The sequence below is a fragment of the Dipodomys merriami genome, unplaced genomic scaffold (genome assembly GCF_024711535.1).
Source record: "Dipodomys merriami isolate MVZ:Mamm:240054 unplaced genomic scaffold, mDipMer1.0.p SCAF_220, whole genome shotgun sequence".
NCBI lineage: Eukaryota > Metazoa > Chordata > Mammalia > Rodentia > Heteromyidae > Dipodomys > Dipodomys merriami.
Window position 1 is genome coordinate 85,268 of NW_027203605.1, and position 24,785 is coordinate 110,052.

The 24,785-nt window shown below is 36.2% G+C and overlaps 1 pseudogene; it reads left to right on the plus strand.

Annotated features, from left to right (window-relative positions):
• Positions 1–13,646: 13,646 nt before the first annotated feature.
• On the plus strand, positions 13,647–13,743 carry LOC138834993 (U6 spliceosomal RNA; annotated as a pseudogene).
• Positions 13,744–24,785: the final 11,042 nt, after the last annotated feature.

Below are 24,785 nucleotides of genomic sequence, written 5' to 3' on the forward strand. Positions count from 1 at the left end.
TTTTTTATTGTAAAAATGCTCTACAGAGGGGTTAGAGTTCCAGGAGCAAGGTAATGAGTACATTTCTTATTGAGCATTGTTTATTCCTCCTGTGTTTTTCCCCTACCATCCCTTCCCTCACATCTCCACAATTACCTCCCCCTGCCGAGGTCAGTGACTTAGTTTTTCATTTTTGGTTGGCACGGGGTTTGAACTCAAGTAATGGCAACTCTTCGCTCACATTGCTACAGATTTACCAAGACCCTGAGTTAAAATCGCAGGCTAGAAAAGAAAACTGGCAGAAATTCCAAACCAGAGAGCTTTATTTTTTTAATTTAGTGAAATAATAAATTTATATATAAATTGGTTTTTTTTGACCAAGCATGGGGTTTGAACTATTTAGTGGAAATTCTACTTCAGGTTGGATCTCCCTTTGCTGGTGTGCAGTCTCTGTTTCCATAGCCCATCCTGGGATCCTGGGCCCAAAGGTCTTTCAGGAAGAAAAAATCATTGGAAAACACAAAAAGTGGTGACCTGCAGAGAGCTGGGGTTTTACGATTTTTTTCTTTGGACAGTGACCATCCTGTGTCTGAATGACAAAGCTGCAATATGGACTTGAGCTGCCATTGCTTGTGGCTGGTGGGCTATCAGTGAAGCCATAGTCTAATTTTTCAACATAGGCCCTGGGTTCAAATCGCATTCCTGACATCAATCACAGGAGAATACAAGGGACTCATTCCTATTCCTATTCATAGGAATACTGATTGAAAGAGTATTTTATACATCGATCTACACTAAAATTGGATGTAATAATCCTAGAATGCTGATTGAGCATAATTAATAGTTTATTAAGCATGAAAAGAATAATATTTCTTCAATTGGGGTATAATAAATACCTAAGAGTTGGTTGGAACATAGTAGGTGTTATTCTATCATAGATGACTATGGAACTCTTTACATATATATATATATATATATGTATATATGTATATATGTATATATGTATATTTGTATACCTCTGTATACCTCTGTCTGCCTATCCATGTATCACTGTTTTGGCCAAACCTGGGGGTCGATCTCAGTGTCTGGGGATCACCTGACATCTTCATTGGCTAGAGGCTGCCATGCTCAAACTCACCCAATCATGAATTGGGCCTGCTAGGCACTAAGTTCAGATCCTGGCACTGCCAGGCATGATGGAGAACACATCTTACATCTGGATGGTATGTGACAGGATGTAAACAATGTAATAAATGGTATAGGTGTCATCAGAGTCAATAAAATAAATTCTAAATAAATGAATGAAACAAGAAATAAAATAAATAACCACACCAAACACAATATAGACTGAACATCTGTATGGAAATATAAATCCTATCTTTAAAATATATATAAAGAGGGCTCGGATGGTGGCTCAATGGTAAGGCGCTTGCCTTGCATGGATGAGGTCCTGGGCTCGATTCTTCAGCACCACATAAGCAGAGAAAAAAAGCCAGCAGTGGCGCCGTGGCTCAAGTGATACAGCGCTAGCCTTGAGGTGTAGAGCTGAAGGTCAGTGCCCAGGCCGAGAGTTCAGGCCCATGAATGGACTAAAATATGTATATATATACATAAGGAGTATCTTTTCCAGGCCTGAGGCTTGAATTCAGCCCCTCTATGGAGAAGAAATGGCAGCAGATCCTGAGATACTCATTTCTGGACCTGGGATGAGTCATGGAATGTGATTGATCTCATCCTTGAATGAGTAGTTTGTGCATGATGCAAGTAGGAAATGATAGGCACCACTCATGGGGTATCGATTATTTGTAAAGAACAGTTGATGAAGCATGACAATAATCATCACAGTATGAAATGGAGGCATCAGGAAATATCCAAGAATCGGGAGTCACGCAGATTGGATTCCAACACAGGTTACCATCTCTCCTACTCTATTTTAATGTGTACTTATTTCCATATTACCTTCACCTTATGAATGGATGACTGTTGTGCTCCCCGCTGTCCCCTCGGGGGCGGAGGCTCAATCGCAGGTCCTTGGAACGGCCTAGCTCCTTCGTGGCTCAAAGGCTGGTGTGCTCATATGACCCCATTCACCGCTTGGTCCTGCTAGGTCCAGAATTCAGATTCCCCACCCTGCCAAAAAATTCATCTTGATGTCAGAAGTCAATCGTTGCACCTGTTTTCTGTCCTGTGCAAGTCCTGGATCTCAGTTAGGTCGGAGAAAGCATGGGCCACCCTGTGGCCATGGGAATAAGTTGTTATCCATGTCAGCCCAGTTATTCCTGTCATCATATACTCAGGAAAATACACAATACACCCATGAATAACATACAAAATAAAGAGAATAACTACACTCAATGCACGATGCAGTCCACACACGGATGTGAATATACATCCCATGTTTCAATGATCATTGAGGACTATTTTGGCTTCCCTGGGGCTTGATCTCAGTTCCTGGGAAAGGCCCAGTACCTTAGTGGCTCACAGTCTGGTGTCATCACATGGACCCATTGGGCAGTTGGGCCTCCTAGGCCCAAAGTTCGAATCCCAGCACTGCCAAAAATTCACCTGATGTGAGAAGCCATTCGTTGCACCTGTTTTCCTGTACTGTGCAAGTTCTGGGGCTCAGCCAGGAAGGAGAATGTATATGCAACTCTATACTCATGGGAATAGGTTGTCATCCAGTTCACCGCAGTTATATTTGTCATCCTATACTCAAGGAAATACAAAATACATCAATGAATAACACACAAAACAAAGAGAATGACTACACCAAACGCAAGATGCCACCCACCCATGTTTGGAAATATAGATCCTCTATTTAATTATGAATTTATGACTATATTGGCCCCCACCAGGGCTCCATCTCAGGTCCCAGGAATGGCTTAGTTCCTTAGTGGCTCAAAGCCTGGTGAGCTCACCATGACACATTCACCAATTGGGCCTGCTAGGCTTTGAGTTCAAATTCCTGCACTACCAAAAGATTCATTCTGATGTGAGAAGCCTAATGTGGCACAGGTTTTCCTGTCCTGTGAATGTCCTGGGTCTCATTGAGGATGGAGAATGCTATACAGGCAACTCTTAGCCATGGGAATAGGTTGTCATCCATGTCAGCACAGTTATATCTGTCACCCCATATGCAATAAAATACAAAATACATCCTTGAAAAAGACACAAAATAGAAAGAATAACTACACTGAATGCAAGATGCATACCACACCTGCAGTTAAAGAGAAAGCCTATGTTTTAAAAAGGTGGGCTTGTTATTTTGTCCAGTGCTGGGGCTTCAAATCAGGCCCTGCACCAGACCTGACATTCTACTCTTCAAAGATGGTGAGCTTCCCCTTCTCCCACAGTGCAACAGAGTTACCCAGACTTGAGCTAAAATCCCAGCAGTGACAAAAGATTCATCCTGATGTCAGAAGCCAGTCGTTATGCCTTTTATCCTCTCCTTTGAAAGTCCTGCGTCACAAATATGATGGAGAATATGATAGACAACCCTGTAACTATCAGAACAGGTTATCATCTATGTCAGCACAGTTATACTTGACACCATATTTATTAAAATACACAATACCTCCATGAATTAGAGACAAAAAAAGGAGAATAATTGCACTGAACACAAGATGCTGTCCAAACATGTATGTCAACATATGTTTAAATTATGAATTTATGACTATAGTGGACCACCCTGGGGATAAATGTCAGATTCTGGGAATGGCCATACTCCTTAGTTGCTCACAGGTTCAGATGATCACCTTGACTGATTGGCTGAGTCCTGAGGAAGAGACTTGAGGTGACTTTGGAGTATAGTAGAAAATTGATGCTCCCACCCCACCTGACCCCTCCCCTCCCTTCACGCAGTGCCAGGTTTCAAACCTCAATCAATGTCTAGCTGCCAGCCGGCCTAAATCCCAGACCTGGTCCCTGCCCCTAGTCTTCAGCTCTGGGCCCATGTGTCCGCGATGCTGCCACCATCGCTGCTGCCCCAATTGGAGCAGTTGCGAACAGCTTCTCCCAGCAGCACAGGTGAGTGGCTGCCCCAACACCAACCTACCTTGGGTCAAACACCCCTCTGGAGGCACCATGACCCCTTTGGGTGTTTCCTCTCCCTGGCTCTGATGAGCCACCTTTCTGTCTTGAGCATTTCTGAGATAGAAACTAAATATGATCAGGCTGGGCTGGATCACGGTCCTCCTGTGAAAGATATGCTCCACCAGGCCTGGTCCTCTCTAATTGGGATGATAGACATGTGGTGTCATGCTCAGTCATAGGTGTAGATGGATTATCCCAAACTCAGTCCACAGCAACAGATTCTTGACCACACGTGATGCTCTTTGTAGGGCCTCAATCATTGGACCTGTCTCCTCACAGGACAGTTGTGAGGCAACAAGGGATTTATACAGAGAGATCTCTGTGGAATGGCTAGGCAGAGAGGGAGCGACCTTTAGATAAGGTTTTGGCAATTCTGTGAGCATATGACAGGAAGATACCAGAAAGGGCTCAGGTGGGGCTTGTTATTAATAGTGCAACAGGTGTGGGATTATGAACCGAAACATGGCTCTTTCATTATTACCCTATCCCAATGAGGAAGGGGATATTTCACTTTGTTCAATTTTGCAGCTGGGGAAACCGAGGCACAGAGAAGCCAGGTGACCTACTTATGACCTCAAATTCACAGGAAGCTCGGCCTGACTTCTCTACCATGCTCCCTAGGACAATGGGTGCTGTTCAGTCCACTTCTTGTGGTGAGAAGTCCACTTCTTTTCAGTCGTTTGAAATCTAGGTTTGGGCACTGTTCCCGAGCTCCTCAGCTCAACGCTAGCGCTCTATCACTTGAGATCACAGTGCCACTTCCAGTTTTCTGGTGGTTCTTTGGAGATAAGATTCTCACAGACGTTCCTGCCTGGGCTGTCTATGAACCATGATCCTCATATCTCAGCCTCCTGTGTAGTTAGGATTAGAGTTTTATGCCACTGGCACCCGATTTAAGTGTAATTCTGATTTCTCTCTCTCTCTTTCTCTCAGGAACTGGTTGAATGGGTGCTGTAGGAGGTGGCACAACGTCCCCAGGTGGCTGGAACCCAAGATGGCTCACTCATTCTGGAGGTAGGCTGTGGGTTAGGAGCTGTCTCATTCAGCGTGTTGATCTCCATGAGGTAAACCCTCTGTGCCATTGAGAGACTGTGAGGGTTATTCATTGTCCATCTTGCCTTACTGGATTTATTTTATTGTATTCTTTTCTACATTATTTTCTATCACCTGGACAATACTATGGTACATAGTTACTGAATGAAAATGTGATGTCAACTTAAGAAAGTCATTCAGGGCTCTGGGAATGTGGCTTCATGATACGGTGATTGCCTAGCATGCATGAAACCATGAGTTCAATTCCTCAGTACCACATAAACAGAAAAACATTGGAAGTGGTGCTGTGCCTCAAGTGGTACAGTGATAGCCTTGAGCAAAAAAAAACAAAAAAAAATCCCAAAGCAAAACCAAACCAAAAAACATTTAATTAGTAAATGCAAAATAAAGAACCCATACTTGGAATATATTATTGCTCATGCCTACTGACACCTGACAATAGTCCCTAATTCATGAACTTTACTTATATTAGGATATTGTGTTGAAAAAAAAGTTTTGTTCATTAGGTCACAGCAATTAATGTCTTGAATATACTTAGATGTCAGGTGAAGATTAATTCTGGAAATTCAAAGATTCCAGGTTTTTGAATTGTCACTGCTAATCACAATGAGAAGTGTAGTCTAAGTGAGATTTGGAAATATTTTTGGTCATTCATTTCACCAAAACAGCAGAGGCAAATTATCAGTTGTGAAAGAAGAGAAGGAATAATTCCAGAGTTAAGTAATAAGTGGTAATAAGTAAGGTATACCAGAAACTGTTTTAGAGAACCATTTTTGGATATTGAACAAATAGTTATCAACTAGCCTTATTCCTCATTACCTTTAACATTCTAAATCTCTTACGCTACCTCTTAATAAATGTATCTCCTTCTGTGCTATTTTTTCTTACTTTATCTTCTTCGCTTTCTAAAAATCTTAGTCTTTCTATGTTTCTCTATGAACATTTCCTGATACTAAATACCTACACAGACGGAAGAGAATGATCATTTAAGGGTCCCATAACTGATGAGTTATTAATGAAACCACATGGACAAGGAGGACATATTTATTGTTACCTCAAATTTTCTGAAAAGCTGCAATGCCATCATTTGATTCAAATTTCCATTATTTGTTTACATAGTGTCATTCAGCACACATAAACGCAAATATGAGCTGGTCGTTGGTGGTTTATGCCTGTAATCCTAGCTATTCAGGAATCCTGAGGATTGCGGTTCAAAGATAGCCTGGTCAAGAATGTCCATGAGACACTTATCTTCAATTAACCACCAGAAACCCAGAAGTGGTGCTGTAGCTTAAGCGGTAGAGTGCTCAACTTGAGCTGAAGAGGTGAGGGAGTGCACCCAGGATCAGAGTTCAAGCCCCACAACAAACAAAAAGTGCAAATATTACCTTAAGTTTCCCCAAAAGGAAGAACAAGATCAATAATCTTCTCAAGCAGAAAAAGGTAATTTCAAAATGATTCAGTGCACCTACATTTGCTGAATTATTTACGTTATGGCTTCTTTGCTAGACATATTCTCTTCCTTTAAAAATTGTCAAATATTAGCTTTACAATAAAATTCATCTAATATTTCTTGTTTCAAAAGAGAAGTCTATACAGTTGATGTCACTTAGCTTTCTTACTATCTTAATTCAAACCCAAACCAGGCAGAAGAGTTTGTCAAACTCTTATTGCAAATTGAACACCAAAAAACCAGAAGTGGGGTTTTGGCTCAAGCAGTAGTGTACTAGCTTTGGGGGCAGGTGGGCAGGAAAGACAACTGTTCACGGGCAAGATCCAGCCTCTGGATTCAAGACCCAGAACCAGCACAAACTAAGGAACAAGCAAACAAAAATCCCAGATATTTCTTTGGGACCCTCCTTAAAGGAGTACTGGTCAGAGAAGATGCTCCTTTTGCTGATCAAACTCACTGGATCCTGCTTTTTTGGAATCCTTATTGCTCTGGAGAACTCAGGACCAGACCAAAGGAACTGATAACTGACTCCTGCATCAAGAGAATCATCTCAGGATTGAAATATCCATCCGTAAGGCACTTTAAAACCTCCATGTCTTTGTTCCTTTGCTGGAGAACACTTTTAAAACAATGTTTTTTTTTCTTTTGTTCTATGCTGGCCTTCAAATGGTACATTATTTCTTTTTGTAACACATGAACTAGAAGTTTACAGAAAAATATTATATGAGTAAAGAACACACTCAAAAAAGCCAGGGACAGAGTTTCCTTCAAGCCTTGGGATACTTTTCTTGTACAGTAAAAAGGAAAGCACAAGGCAACTTGAACTTTGTTATTCCTCTATGTTCCATTCCTATCCTGGGGTCAGTTTCCAAATCCAGTAACAGTTACTTCCAGTAACAATCGATGGTGGTGCTTGAGGTATAATGAATGTTTTCTGGCTTCACTGAAATAACACTAGAACACCTATGGACTCAGAGACAACTTAGTAAAAGGAAAATATGAAATTTATATTGCTTATACATACATTATACATGAGTACATTGAGATCAAATTTTGTAAGTTCTCTGTAAATAAAGGTGAATTTTAAATGGGAAGGTTTTCAGAACATTCTTTTTGTGAGTGTATGTGCTGTTCATTGTTTCCCAAGTGTACATGAGCTAACAGTAAGGAAACAATAGCAATAATAGGAGAAAGAGAAGTTCTGTGTTTAAGTATAAGGGTTCAATACAATATAGAAGACTACAAATAAGGCAACATTGAAACAATAAAGCCAAGTCCAGTATGTAGATTTATCGGAGTGTTATACAGAAAGCAAGACTCCTACATGGAACATGAAGTATGAGGCCAACCCCATTGTAAATCATGTTTGGTAATCATGCAACTTTGTAGAAAGTAGAATGGAAGAATGATTATGTTTTCAATGCAAGTCAAATATAACAACATGGAATTAACTGGAAAAAATGTCCATCTTGTGAGAGCAGGGATTATGCTAGCAATGAACTGGTGGCTAAGATCACATTTCTTTTTTTCTTTACACACATGCACACACACATATATTTGTTGGCGGTGGTCTTGGCACTTGAACTGTGGGTCTGCGAGCTGTCTCTCTTCTATTCAGTTCAAGGCTAATGCTCTACAACTTGATCCACAGTGCCATTTCCAGTTTTCTTTCAGTTAATTTGAGAAAAGAGGCTCTGGGACTATCCTACCTGGGCTGGCTTTGAACCTCAATCCTCATATCTCAACATTACCCACCTTACGATCACATTCCTAACAGTGTACACTCAGGGTATGTAATGTGTGGGTTCAACTATCTTTATAAGAATTCTTGAGTTAGGGGCTGGGAAGGTGGCTCAGTGGTAGAGCTCTTGCCTTGACTGCATGAGGCCCTGGGTTCAATTCCTGAGCACCACTTAAGCAAAAAAGAAAAATGCTGAAATTTTCAATGTGACTCAAGTGGTAGAGGGCTAGCCGTGATCTGAAGAGCTGAGGAACAGAGCCCAGGCCCAGAGTTCAGGCCCCATGACTGGACCTCCCACCAAAACAAACAAAAATAATTCTTGAGTTAAAAATCTGGGCTACAGCTTAGACATTACCCTCAAAAAATGTTTGTAGTTTAAAATTTGATAGTCCTGGAGAAATAAAACCTAAGAATGTAAAGGAGTCTTGGAAGTTCAGTTTGCATCCAGCCAGGGCAGAACACTTTTTGCAACTGTATATAAAATTAAGCAGTCAAAAGCTGGATTGGAAGAATGGCTCAGGTGATGGAATACCAGTCATGAGCTGAATAAGAGCTTGAGGCTTTTGCATGCATACATGCAAGCATACACATAGACAAAGAAGCACTTATATATGCACACACAAATACACAAATGAAACAACTCTCAGAATGTGTAGAAAAGTTAGAAAACAATAAATGTATGTCCTGAACAAGACTAGAATCAAGTGATAATTTTTAATATTAGAAGTCCTCAAATGAACTTCCTTCAAAGAAGTTTGAGAATATTTCATTGGTAGGGATCAGAGATAGTAAGAGAGTCAATAATCATTATTAAAGGGATCAGATCCATGGTGGAATGAATCAGAGATCCCGCAGGTGCATCTGAAAATATTCATATCCTGTGTCAAATATTAGAACATCCTTGAAAATAGAAAACAGTCTAAGCAGTCACTCTGGTGTATAATATCACTGGAGAAGTTCAGAATTGGTAGTCTGTATCTAGATTAAATAAACCAAGAAACTATGGCAGGGCAATGTGATACAAGCTTAGAATTCTAGCACTGAGATTAAGACAGGAGATTAGATAATGGAATTACATAGTGATATGTTCCCTGGACCAGGTAATTTTGTCTTAATAAAACAAAACAAACAAGAAAGGAATACATAGTTGGACGTTTGGGCTAATTTTGTCATTATGTTTTGAGAAGTCAAATTTCCTGTTGAAATGCAACTCATACTTAATCCTCACTTGTGTTTTAAATTCTCTCTTCATTACAGAACATTCCTAGATGTTAAATGACTTATGATTCCCATCCAAAATTTGATAAATAAGTTATCATCATTCTGTTGTATCCCAAAGAAATGATGCAGGATTACAAAAGATTAGGCCTGGAAAAATAGCAAAGTTCGTCTAATATAGGATTTTGAAGATCTGGCTAAATTAGAATTTAGATTTAAAATAATTTGTTTTTGCTTGAAATTTTATATTCTATAGGATTCTACGAAATTCTTTTTAAGTAGAGAGTTAATGACAAATTCACAAATGATTTTGCATTCTATTTCCCTAGAATATTCTTTCAAGAGAGTTATAATTAGAACTTAATGTGAATGTTGTAGACAGAGTTGCCAAAAAATTGATGATATTAATTTATAAATTGAGAATAAGAGCAATTTTTGGAATCTTTGTTATAACATGGTATGAAGAGAATAATCGTGTGACATCTTCTTTCTTCTACCTGTATGTAACACAGGAAGCAATTTCCTTAATTATTTGCTACTGTATACACTGAGAAAAATGTTAGGTTTGGATTTGTTTTTGTTTTATTGGTTTGTCCTAGGGCTTGAACTCTGGGCCTGGACACTGTCTCTGAGCTTGTTTATGCTCAAGACTCGTGCCCTACCACTTCAACCTCAGTGCCACTTGCATCTGGCTTTTGCTGAGATGTTTATTAGAGATAAGAATCTAGGGAATCTTTCTGCCTGGGTGTGCTTTCAACTGTAATCTTCCAATCTTAGCATCCAGAATTTAGAAGATAGTTTAAAAAGTATAAATATAAATAATATTTACAAGTGTTCCGATCTCAAGAATCCCAGTGGCGGGGTGGGGGGTGGGATGATGCAACCCAGTTTATTATGGTATTCTTTCCAGAACATGTATGTCATCACATTAGTAGAGTTCTATTTTTTCACAATAGAGATAAGCTATTCATGATGTGAATGAAGGGAAGTTTGAGGTGCACCCTAAAAGTTGGAAACTGTTGGGCTAGGATGACTCTATATCATAAATATTGGGATTGATGGTCATAAAAAACTAGCTTATTGAGATAAACAATTGCTTACTCTTGAAGAATTAATTATTACCAATGCTACATAGTTTTATCCTCTACCAGAATGTGGTTTTTTTTCTGTTGAACCTCAATCTGTAACATCCCTTTGGAAAATGCATCTATTGCAGAATTACATAACATGCAAGCCGGTACTTTTTTGAATCTCTCAGGTATGGAATCTTCTGAATTTGAAAATGAGTAGTTACTAGTCATTGGAATGTTGAAGAACACATACATTCTGTCTTCTTAACAACTTATTTACTTTTAAAAGTTATAAATTTCCATAGAATTAAACTGTTTTCCCTTTTAGTATGAGAATGGACTATATTTATTCTTTTTTCAAAATATTGGTAAGTATATTGTGAAAATATTGTCTAGTCGGATAGCATTCAATTTGATGGTCCTCTGATTAAAAATGGATAATTAATTCAAATTAGACGCCAAACAGTATTGTTTTTTTTGACTAATCTGTAGTCAACAAGAAAGTTTAAAAATGCCTTAGAATGTGTTCCTAACCACCAGTTTTATAAATGGCTTTGTACAGTGGTTTGTGATTACTTTATTTTACATGGGATAATATTTTCTACTACTATAAGTTTTGGCAAAAGAAGAAAACTAAAAATTTACTACTGTAGAGGAATATGATAGAAATAGAAGACAGTTTTATGTTTGTCAAATCTGATGAGTACCCATATTCAAGACTTAAAATCATATTTCTTACTATGCTAGACAGATAGGGAAAACATAAAACACCATATGATAAGGCAACAATTCATGACTTTTTAAAATGTACTTATTATGTGATTAAATTTACTTTATTAGCTAATATTTTGGTTTGAAATATGGGAGGCTGATCTAGTTAACAAATTTTCGAAGGCACCTACTGAAAAGCACAAATGGAGGAGGGTACTATTTCTACACATTAATGAATGGTTGAACCTGTTTGGCATTAGTGCAGAGTAAATAAATCAACTCTATTGTAACTTGCTCCTTACACATGAAAAACCTGTAACATCACTAAATATCATCTACTTGTAAAGTGTTATTTTGGCAAATGTGATTTTAAAAAGTTTATTTGAAAAGGAATATACTTTCAGGAGATTCAATGTAGGTTATCATTTGCTTGAGAATGACAACATTTTTATACTACAGAACCAAGTTTTACTGAAGTACCAGTGTTTTGAAGCACTAAGGATCTTCTCAATTAATGTTTTCCTGAATTATATTTGACCTCTATGTCAAGTATTCCTAGCATTGGTAGACAATTATGAATCTATCGTTCCAGGAACTATTTTTTGGCCTGATGATGTTGGACTGAAATCATTTATTAATCATTAGGAGAGGGGTATTACAAATAATCTTGTGACATTTGTGATCTTTTTCACTCATATTGGATGGTCATCTGAAAATTGAAAGTTTGAATTACTGTACTTTCACATTTTGTGATTTCATCTTGCATTTTAGGTTGCCTTGCATTTCCCAAATTGCTTACTGCTAATTCCTGCATTTCAAGGAATTGGGGCCCTGAAATATAGGAAATGAGAAATTGAGATGGGTCTTCAATTACTTTCTGCTGGCATGTTGCATGGGCCTAGGTGAGAACTCTTGCCCTAGTTATGTGATGATGCGGATAACTGGGACCTGGGATCCTAGGACCCATGGATCCTGTAGAAGAATAATAGCTTTTATATATCATATCAATAAAATTTGAGTATAATCAGTAGGAATGCTTCAGAAATATGGAGAAAAACAGTTTGGGACAAGCGAGTTAAAACAATAAACATCAGCAGAGTAAAATCCCTTATAGATTAGAGGAAAACAACATTGTTTTTGTTTTTTTTTTTACCATGTGAATTCAGAAACCAAGAACACTTAGAAGGTATCACAAGTTTATACCGAAAACATTGCATTGATACTTTTTATATTCTAATATATATTCTAATCCTGATTATTTATATTCCAATCTATTTATTGGAATAAATATCAATTAATTTGTCAAATTATAATTAATTCTAGTAAAATTCACTGTGTGAAATATAAAATCAGCATATATAAATATAAAATATATAATTATATATAATATATGAAAATGTTTTGCATTGTTCTGTTGTGGTTATGGTATCAAAGGCAACTGTTTGAAAGTATTATTCCATTACCTCTACCTCAGTGTTTGGTAGAATTAGAACTAAAGCATTACCATTCGGAGATGTACAGCCTAGAGACAAGAAGAAACACTGTGATTAAAACATTACCAAATTAAGGCCTAATAACAAGAAGAAACATATGGACTTCTCCTGGCACTATGGAATATATTTGGTGATAGAAAATCAGTGGTGTAAGTTTCTGCCTGGTTGGATGGTAGACAGGCCAGGGCATTAGGGAATCATGCATATGAATAATTTTTCACCTTCTAGGCTTTAGCTACTTTTGAAATAGTAGGGTGTAATAAACAATTATATTTTGAAAAAAGACCTTCTAGTCTGAAATTTCTGTCTGAACTGTTCGTCTCTCTATGATCCCTTGTAACTAAGATTAGTTTTGCTCCAGTAAGACAATCTATGCTATCAGGGTAAGATATTCTGGTTGGTCTGTTCCTACATGGAGCAAGGGTAAAGGGTCAGGGAGACATTTGTGCCAGTAAGCCTTTATTTGGGAAATTTTATGCTACTGAAGTTTAGAAGTAGCTCTTAAGTAAGGCTTACTTTGAATGCATTAGCTCCACAAAGCTCAATCAGTTGATAAACAAGTATTTGAAAAGCCATCACCTTTGGACCTAGCTATAAAGGCTTCAAAGTATGATCAAATTTCAAATGAAAAAGACTTAAAATAATCATTGACAAAAATTACAAATGTGAGCAATCGAAGAAAAAATATGTTTTTTCCACCATACACAGAATTTTACAGAAATAATATGAATAGAAATTTTGGGAACAATAAGGTTTCCTTGTTACAAATAGGCAACCAAGGATATATGCCTGTCTTAAGATTGCATTATTAACTATTTAAATTTACAGGATACTACATGCTTCAGCAGCACGTCTACCCAAATTACAATACAGAGTTTTACATGGTTCTTGTACAAGGATGATATGAAAATTTGTGAAGTATTCCATATTTTTCATTCTTCAGATGCAAGAAATTAAACAGTAATTTAAAAATTGAGTACAAATATACAAGTGTAATAATACATGTAATTAATAGAAATAAATGTTAGTTTGACATCAATGTATTCAATCTTCACCTTTTTAGAAAGGCCTTTACATAGCATAACTTTTATAAAACTTTGAAATATGATAACATTGTCATTTTATCCCAAAGAAATAAAATTCTATAAGGACCTAGGAATTAAAGGAATCTTAAACTGTTTCTATATGGAATGCAATCTGAAAGGTCACATTTATTAATTAATTTATTATTATTGTAAAACAATGTTGAATTCAAAGTATTGTATCTAGGAGAGAATGAAATAGATTATGGACATTATACAAACAGAATACTAAATATTTTAAAATACACTGTTTCAGAAAAGCACCAGAATTATCTTTAGTTTCTGTACTACTCATTTCAACAGATAACTTAAAATTATTTCTGATTAAAAAATCACAAAAATCATTATAGGTGTATAAAAACAACTCAAATATATTTTTATATCAAAGTCAGGCAGTTCACTTGGAAGAATACCATGGAATCCATGAATTTTTAAAGTAAGATATTGCTGCTGTATTGTAAAAATATTTTGTATGGACACCTAGGATGGACTGGCAATTTTGAAATTTAAGAAACTTACCCAAACCATTAGGATTTAGGAGAACAATTTCTACAGCCTTCTACAACTTCAAAGAGGTAGTGATACATAATTATTATTTTGGCAATATCAAATGCAGTTTCTTCCAAGTTGTGCTTCAGACCTGGTTTTATATAATGGTTCAACAGAAGGAGATCTAGCATAACTTTGCTATTTCTATTCTCAGCAGAAAGATGCAAGGGGCTCAAGAAGCCTTTAGTTTGGTCATTTGTATCAGCATCATGATGAAATAAAGAAGCCACTCTGGTATTATTCCATGTATAAGTACTGTGCAGGGTTGTCCAGACATTCACGATTATTGCATGAATATCTACCTTGAGCCACCAACTCATGGACAATATCTAAGTGCCCACTGTAGGCTTCTCGATGAAGAGGGGTATATTCATCGTTATCCCTAGCATTCACATGAGTGGCCTTTTTGGAAAGTAGTCTCTACACTGTAGTAAGGCGATTATTTTCGGCAGACCAAAGAAGAAATTTACATGAATCCTTCTCCATTTTTCTTTTGCAATTGATACCATTTCTTACTTTTTCATCTTGTTCCTCATCTTCATCAGAATTGCCTAGCCAGAGATTTTGAGTGCCAGTGAGAATGAGGTGTCCATGTATTTCTCCAATAGTTCACATTGGATGAACTGGTCAGAAAAATCCAGTAAATTTTCTGCATCTGTTTTTTTCACTATTATTTATTTTCTCCTTTTTAATTTTTACTATTCTAAATTATTCTAACTGGAGAGTAGGGAATTGGTAGAGAGCAGAGGAAAGATTTTCCTCCGTATTCAAAGGTACAGACTGAAAATGAGGACCAGTGGTGTCTTCATGTACAGCTTATTCTAGGAATGAGAAAATAGGAAATAATGCCTTCTATATAAATGAATTGGGAAATGGCAGAGCAGAAAGTGAAATGATGCAACCAAAAATATAAAAGCAAAATAAATTAGGATAATTATGGAACAATCATATTACCTATGAGAACCATGAAAGGGAGAGAGGAAGAGAGAGACAGATGTGAAATGATCTAGCTAACTACAAAATCCATCCCTCTGATCAATTTATAAAGAAAATAATTAAATTTTTTAAAAGAGATGGAAATAGAATTTAAGATCAGATGTCTCCATTGTTTTTAATTATATTTTTATTATCTTAAATACTTGGAAAATGGAATTTCCATTCAACAAATCAGTATTTTTTTAAGTATAATGGATCTTTATATAACTTTTCCACACCCTTCCAAACCTCACCCCACTTTAATTTTTTCTAGTTTCATACTATCTGCATTGAATATTATACCTTCACTCTCTTCCTCCATAACTCTCTTTATTCCTTCCTTTTGACTTCCCCTCACATCTTCCAAGTGATAGTTTCCTGATATATATTTTGTTGGATTAAAACTTCAATTTTATAAGAAATTACACCTTTGAAATACTCCTCTGCAAATAGCACGCTTTGGTTAATATATTTGTGTAAACCTGTATAAAGTTCTAGCTTCCAAATATGAGACAAAACATGGGTCCTTTGTGCATCTGGCTTAGTTCACTTAGTGACTTAGTTCACTTAATATATTTTTAGATCTATCCATTTCGTTGCAAATAATGTAACAGTCTTCAGAATGGATGGGTGCAATCAATTGTGTATATGTGCCAAACTTTTTCTAACCATCACTCGGCCAAAGGGTATCTGGGTTGTTTCCGTAACTTGGCTATGGTGAATAATGCAGCAGTGAACATGGTTGTGAAAGTGATTTTATTGTAATCTTTTGGTAGAATTCATCACTACCTTTATGGGAGCAATCCTCTAGCCAGTTTTCCAGAATAAGAACATCCCTCCCTTCATCTTCATCACAATGTATTGCAAGTCCTCAAAAACACACTTCCCCCTACAGGTCTAAATAAGCTAAAACCACATTGTTCCCATATTTTTTCAATACATTATTTCATAATTGTACATATAATTTAGTGAGAACCATCTATGTACTTTCCTAATGTGGGAATGAGGGACATCACAGAGTAAAAGTAAGAAGTATGCAATTGAATTAGCTATTATCACATTTAATATAATTTTCAGCTCCAATTCATTGCCTCACATAATATTATTTTAATCTTTATTTGATTACTTCATCTAACCTGTAAATTATAACAGGTGAGTTAAAAGCAAAGGCAAAAATTGTGGTTTGATTTTGACACTCATGTGTGAGGTTGCACAACATGGGCAAACAGATGGATTGGAATTAATAGCTCTTATCTATTTTGTTAACGTACAGATAATTTTCCCAAACTGATTTTTGCAATTCGTATTCCATTCAACAACAAGAAACATGTGGTCATTTCCTTTGTTTTGCTCCTTATTAACTTTTGTCTCCATTTTATTTTATAATGGATGATTTCATAAACCTACTGTAGATACAAAAATATGTTGATATTTCTATCTGTATGCATTGTTATATACATACACACATATATTACACAGGTTATAATGATAATGAATAACTTCAGTAACTGTACAGTTTACTAAATTATTAAAACTATCGACGGCTCATGCCTGGCATCCTGGTTACTCGGGAGGCTGAGATCTGATGATCATGGTTTGAAGTCATCCTGGGCAGTAATGTCCAGGAGCCTCTTATCACCAAACAATCAATAGAAAATCAGAATTGGAACTGTGGCTCAAAGTAGTAGAGTGGTAGCCTTGAGAGAAAATTTTCAGGGACATCATCAAGGCTCTTAGTTCAAGAAGTACAAACTACCCAAATAAAATCTATTTAATTTACACCTGTGTAAGTAAAGTATGTCCATCACCCAAATGTACAACCATGCTCATTTGCCAGGTAACTGTTTTTTCTGAAGTACCAGAAAATATTTTCACTTAAGTTGAAAGCATTGCACCATGGGTTCATTCTATCTCGCTCATGCATTTTCCACTCAAATATTCAAATCTTACAATTATTCCAATTATTTAAAATCATAGTTTTTTACTTTAATGCCCATAATATTAGAGTTTGAATTGAGTGTCTTGTGCCCCATAAGTGGGTGTTCTTACCACTTTGTCATGTCTCCAGCCCTAAATTATCTTGATTATTTTTCAGATACTTGTATATGATCTTGAGCTCAGTCCACGTTATGTTATTCTTCCTGGAATTTAGAATATCAGGTGCATGGCATTGTGTACACATCTTTGTCCAGTCTGGGCTTTAACCTCTATCCTCACAAGAGTAGACTCCCATGTAGTCAGGATTTTCATAAGCTTGTCATACCTGATTTTTTTAAGTCTTTGCATTTCCTGCAGGTTCTTCAGTACTTAATTAATTTGTTTTCTTGGGTTGTTTTGTTTCATTTGAATGTATGTGTCGAGTTGTTCCTCACTTTTCCTTTTGTTTCTTTCAATCAAGTTCATTCCTAAAGTTCTGAGAAACCAATTCTTCTTTTTCACGATAGTCAAGGTGAACATGATTCATTCCAAAGCAATTTCAGTAATATTTAAACACCTTCATATCTATGAATGGTATATAAATGATAAGTGCTGCAAAGGGTCTTTTTATTTGCACAGCAGTCTTTGTCATACACAGACAGATCATGAAATATAAGAAGATATTAAAACTACAGATGCTAGCAAGGAGAAGAAAACCTATTATTAATTGTTTGAAAGAGGCTTCCCGTCTAGTGAAAGAAATACGTTGCTTGATGCAGGATTTCACAAAATTATATTGGTTGGACCAAGCTAAACAATCATCTAATTCTACAGAATTGAGGGAGATAAATCGAACTTCTGAATAATTTACAAATAAATAATAATACAAATAAATTACAAATAAATAATTTCAAATAAAAGCATGCTTCCAAAAAGAGAGTTCACTTTAGAGAAACATGATGAGTTGTATGTAAGTAGGTGCTTAGCTGATTTTGTTAATTTGTAAACTAATACAGGGAAATAGATTACAACACCGTAAAAAAAGAACTTTGCATTGAAATACTCATTTGTGTGTGTGTGTGTGTGTGTGTGTGTGTACACATGCACGTGTATACATGCACGTGCATTTGCAAGTGCTCATTCATTCATTCATCATTCCTGAGGCTTGAAAGTGACTGGGCACTCTCCCTAATCTTCTGTGACCAAGGATAGTGGTTTACCACTAGAGCCATTGTTCCACTTCTGTTTTTTTTTTTTTTTTTGGAGATAATCACATTTATTTTCATGATTGGACTGGCTTTGAATAGTGGTCTTCATATCTCAGCCTCCTGAGTAGCTAGCTAAGCTTATTCAGCCTCTAAGTAGCTAGTTAAAATTGGGCCTGTCCTTTATGTTTCACTGATCTTTTATTCTTGTCCTGAGGTTTTCACATGACTAAGTCATATATATGTGTAGTTGCTTTAAAAAAAAAATAGTCTTACTGCGTGGCACCAGGGGCTCCCATCTGAACTCTTAATTATTGAGGAGGCTTGAGAACAGAACCCAGGCCAAAAGTTTAGTGGACTTCCTTCTCTATTTATTGCTGGGTGCATTGGATTATTTCCACCATCCTGCACTATCTACAGAATAAAATTGGAAGGACTACAGAATCCAGGCCAACCAAGGTAGGAATCTAGACAAGTTGGTGTGCAACTCTTATGCCATTGATAATGGGAAGGCTAAAAAGACAGATCAGGAGCATGTTCTTGTGGAAAGGGAACCCTTATCCTAAAATTAACCACTGATATGACACCAATTTAACAAAAATAATACCCCAAGTTGAACACAATTTCCAACAACCAAAATAGGTATAAACATTAACATCCAAAACTTAGTAGAATCTGCTCTTTGTTCTAATATCAGCTTCATCCCAGTTTCATATGATGTGACAGAATAGTTTCTTCATTAAACTTACTATATATTTTAAAAGACCTAGAAAATTCCTTCTCACTTATAAAGTGCAAACGAATGGCAAATTGCCTCATTTCTTACATATTTGATTACCACTATAAATTCATCTTTTGATTATTATTAATAGTAATATATTCTGATTTATTACTTTACTTTGTAACATTTTTAAACTTTTGGCTTCTCTGCTGAAGTTGAAGTATTTAAATAGTATCATCAAATTATATTACTTGGGTAATTAGGGAAGTTTTCTAAAAAGTTTTTAACCAATGGCTTCTAGTAATCCTGGTGGGGTTTTTTTGTTTTTCTTTTTTTTTTTGGGGGGGGGTCCAGTCGTGGAACCTGAACTCTGGGACTTCGCCCTGTCCCTCAAGGCTAGCTCAAGGCTAGCATTTGACCACTTGAGCCACAGCGGCACTTCCAGCTTTTTTTCTGTTTATGTGATGCTGAGGAATCAAACCCAGGGCCTCAAGCATGCAAGGCAAGCACACAACCACTGAGCCAACTTCCCCTACGAATTCTAAATTGGTATATTGATTAGTTCATTTTTAATTTCAATTTAATTCTACTGTAAAGGTAATGTAGAGAGGGGATACAGTAACATAAGTAAGATAATGAGTACATTTATGATGGAAGGAACATTGTTATCTCTTCCATTGAATTTTTGCACACTCAAAAAAAACTACTGATGTTTTTCCTGTCGCTATTGACCAATGGGTATATTTCTTTCTTTGTTCATGCATTTTTTATTAAAAAATTGATATACAAAGGGTTTACAGTTAATTAAGTCAACTAAAGAGAACACTTCATTTTATTTTCTAAATTTCAAATTTTGAACTTATTTTGTTTGGTTTCTTTAGGGTAATTCTTTTTTCAGAGTTGGAGGATTTGTTAATTTAGTTTTGTATAATATTAACACATGTAAATTATTCAGATATATATTTTGCTTTCAAAATAGTTAACATGTGAATATGTAAAAATTATTTTCTTAAATTTTATATGGTTTGTGAATTTAAATAAATGTGTTTTCTTATAGTTCTAAACATATTTGTCCATGTAACAAATACTGTATTTTCAAGAAGCACATACTTTATTTAAAAAGGCTTTATTACCTGGTCACATTTTGGAAATATTTGTACGAGAATTAAAAAAAAATGTTTGAGCTAGGCATAGTGATTTGTGGTTTCCATTTTCTAACTATTGTGGGAAGTGTAAATAGGGTTTGTAATTCGGAGAGACTGAGAAACTATGAGACCTTATCATAAAATTTCCAGAGTGAAATGATTAGAGATATAGCCATCCCTAGCAAGATATAGAGCACCTGGTTATCATATTCTAAATCTTGAGTGAAAACACTAGTAACATCAATCTTTTGTCAAAATAAAAGGACACATATTTCAAAATGTTTATTACTTAAAACTTTTTTTTTTTTACAAATTTCTCATTTCTTTTATTTCTTAATTTTCAATTTACTTAATATATAAGAATCCACTCCCAAATTACTCAAGCTAATTCAAAACTTTGGCAAATTACCAGGGTATAAAATTAACCCCCCAAAATCAATGGCTTTTCTGTATCCCAACAATGAGAAAAGTGTGGCTGAAATTAGGAAAGCAACTTCATTTGTGATAGCCCCACAAAAACTAAAATACCTAGGAATTACCTTAACCAAAGAAGTGAAGGACCTCTATGATGAAAACTTTAAAAACTTGAAAAAGGAAATCAAAACAGAACTTAGAAAGTTGCAAAAACTTCCATGCTCCTGGATTGGAAAGATTAACATCGTGAAAATGGCAATACTTCCCAAAGTTATCTACAAATTCAATGTGATACGTATCAAAATTCCAACCTCATTCTTCAAGGAAATAGAAGAGGCAATCAAAAAATTCATATGGAACAATAAAAGACCCCTAATTACATAAACGCTCCGCAACGGAAAGAACACACCTGGAGGAATAACAATACCAAATTTCAAACACTACTATAAAGACATAGAAACAAAAACAGTTCTTTACTGGCACAAGAACAGACCTCAGGACCAATGGAATAGCATTGAAAACCTAGTAATGAAACTTCAGACCTATAGCCATCTAATCTTAAATAAGGGAGCTTATAAAATAGAATGGAAGAAAGAGAGCCTCTTCAGTAAATGTTGCTGGAAAAAATAGGTTAAGTACTTGTAGAAAACTAAAGCTAGATCCATATATATCACCTTGAAGCAGAATCAACTCCAAATGGATCAAAGACATGGAGTCAAAGCAGACACTCTGAAAACATTACAGGATGGAATAGGAGAAACTCTAGGTCTCCTTGGCGCAGGCCAAAATTTTCTTAATAGAGACCCGGAAACACAACAAATCAAAGGAAGGTTGGACAAATGAGATTGCATGAAGTTGCAGAGCTTCTGCATGGCAAAGGAAGTAGCTAGCAAGATCAATAGAAAGCCCACGGATTGGGAGAAGATCTTCAATAGCCATAAAACGGACAAGGGTCTCATATCTAAAATATACTTGGAACTCAAAAAATTGAACCCCCAACAACAAATCCTCAAACAAATAACTGCCCAATAATGAAGTGGGCTAAAGACTTAAAGAGAAACTTCTCTGAAGAAGAAAGAATGATGGCCAATAGACACATGAAGAAATGCTCAACCTCCCTAGCCATAAAAGAAATGCAAATCAAAACAACACTGAGATACCACCTCACACCAGTTAGAATGGCAGACATCAAGAACTCTAATAAGAACAGATGCTGGAGGGGATGTGGACAGAAGAGAACCTTACTTCATTGGTGGTGGGAGTGTAAACTTGTTCAACCACTTTGGAAATTAATATGGAGGTTCCTCAAAAGACTTCACATAGAGCTCCCCTATGACCCAGCAATCCCACTTTTGGGCATTTACCCAAATATTTACAAACAAGACCACACTAAAGCTACCAGCACAACTATTTTACTGTAGCATTATTTACCATTGCTAAGATATGAAACCAACGCAGTTGCCCCTCAGTACATGAATGGATCAAGAAAATGTGGTATATATAAACAACGAAATTCTATGCCTCCATCAGAAAGAATGATATTGCCCCATTTGTTAGGAAATGGAAAGACTTGGAAAAAATTATATTATGTGAAGTAAGCCAAGCCCAAAAAACATAGGTTCCATTGTTTCCCTTATTTGCAATATCTCATATATATATGAGTCAAGCAGAAAAGGTCAGGTAAGGTGATGTTAGGAAAATGAACCCTTAGATATGTATTTAATTACTTTTTCTCTCATGCATTGCTTTCTAACGCATTTATAAGATTATTTCTTTGTTTCTTTGTATGTCCCTCCCCCACAGTGTAACCCCTGCTTTCACTGTATTTGATGTCCGTATAATTTGTGTGTGTGTGTGGGGGGGGAAACAAGTGGTTTAAATAAGGATACAGGTGGACCCATTGCAACAATGAGAAGTACAAGTTGTCATGTCGAAAACGAACTTTACAACTTTGGTGCAGCTGGGCTGGGGGAGGCTGGGAAGGGATGTGAAGGTAAAACAAAGGAGGAAGCTACAATGCTTGATAAGAAATGTACTCATTATCTTGCCCATGAAATTGTAGCCCTTCTTTACAATATGTTCACAATAAAAATAAAAATTAAAAAAAAAAGAATCCAAGAATCTTGTGACTATTTTATTTCTACTAAACTTTTAAATAGTATGAGCAATATTATGATTTCATATTTTAAAATACTTTTACTATTTGTGGTAATTTCCTCTGTTTAATATGATAATAACAAATGTGTGTATGTGGTGTGTGTGTGTGTGTGTTTATTTGTTATTTTGTGTGTGTGCTTTGGGTGTACTTTGTAATGCTTGGGAGATCACACAATTGCTTCACATATGTTAGGCCAATGTTTTACCTCTGAGCTATACTATCTAGTTATAATACAAATTGTATTTTAAATTATGACTTTGATTTTTTGGGGGGGTCCGGTCATGGGGCCTGAACTCTGGGCCTGGGCACTGTCCCTCAGCTCTTCAGCTCAAGGCTAGCGCTCTACCACTTGAGCCACAGCGCCACTTCCTGCTTTTTTTCTTTTTACTTATGTGGTGCTGAGAATCGAACCCAGGGTCTCAGGCATGCAAGGCAAGTGCTCTACCACTGAGCCACCTTCCCATCCCCGAATTTCAAATTTTCATACCTAGTATGGTTTTTCAAAATTATGTATGATAAAATGTGATCCATCTTCTATCCACGTTAGCAATTGTTATTGTTATTCTTTCTCTTATTTATTTGGAAATTAATTAGATTCCTAGTACAGCTTCTTTACATTGTAACAGCTCTATACAATGCTTTATTTTCTATTTTATTTTTCCCATGTTATCTGACTTTCAGTCCAATCTATCAGGTGGATTAAAAAGAAACTAGATTCAGGACACTTTATTTTTCTCCTTCTCTTCTCTGAAGTCTTTCTGTTTTTTGAAACAATACCAATGACATACAGCTCCTCTGTGGTCCACCATTCTTCTCCCTCTCACTCTCTTCTGCAGTGAAGCTCAAGTAGTTATCATTCAGCTTTATTATGCTGTACTGCTATCTAAATCTTAACTCATTCCTAAATGAGACTGCATTGAGCAGTCTCTAAGACATTTTCTATATATAATATCAGGGGTTTGTATTTTCACAAGGTGTGAAATATGAATGACTATCAAATACTTAGTTATCTCTGTAGAACATTGGTCCACCTGCTCAATAATCTCATATGTAAATTCAAGGAATACAGGTCAGTCAGAGAAATCTTGTAAAATGGTGTAGCTTGAGCCTTCATACTAGTTTTGAATAGTATTACCATGTTTAGTAGTGAAGACAACATAGTTCTACTATAAGAACAGACACATAGAAGAAGGTAACAGATATTTCAAAAATAAATTCTTAGTTTTATGATCCACAGATTTTGAAAAGGATGCTATGACTTTATGAAATAAAAACAGAAACTTAAATGGTTGTATTGGCACTATTGCCTCTCTAGATTTAAAGAATGATCTTAGACTACTACCTCAATCCATTGTTTGTTTGTATGTCTGCTGGTCATGGGGTTTGAACTCTGGGCTTGGGCGCTGTCCATGTGCTCTTCAGCTCAAGGTGAGCACTCTACCACTTGAGCAACAGCAAAAACTTCCAGTTTTCTAGTGGTTTATTGGAGATAACAGTCTCATGGCCTTTCTTGCCAAGGCTGCCTTTAAACCACGATCCTCAGATCTCAGCCTCCTGAGTAGCTAGGATTACAGGAATGAGCCACCGGTACATGGCCTACCTCAAACCTTATAAAGAATGATTATCAAACTAAATGTGAATTGTAAAAACCTATAAAAATTAAATGTAAAAATTCATGACATTGATCAGTAAAGGTTTCTAAAAATTTGACATGGAAAACATTAGGGGCTAAAGAAAAGAAAGAAGTGGATTATATCAAGTGATAACGTTTCATAAATCAAGGGACAGTCTAACAGAAATGAAAACATA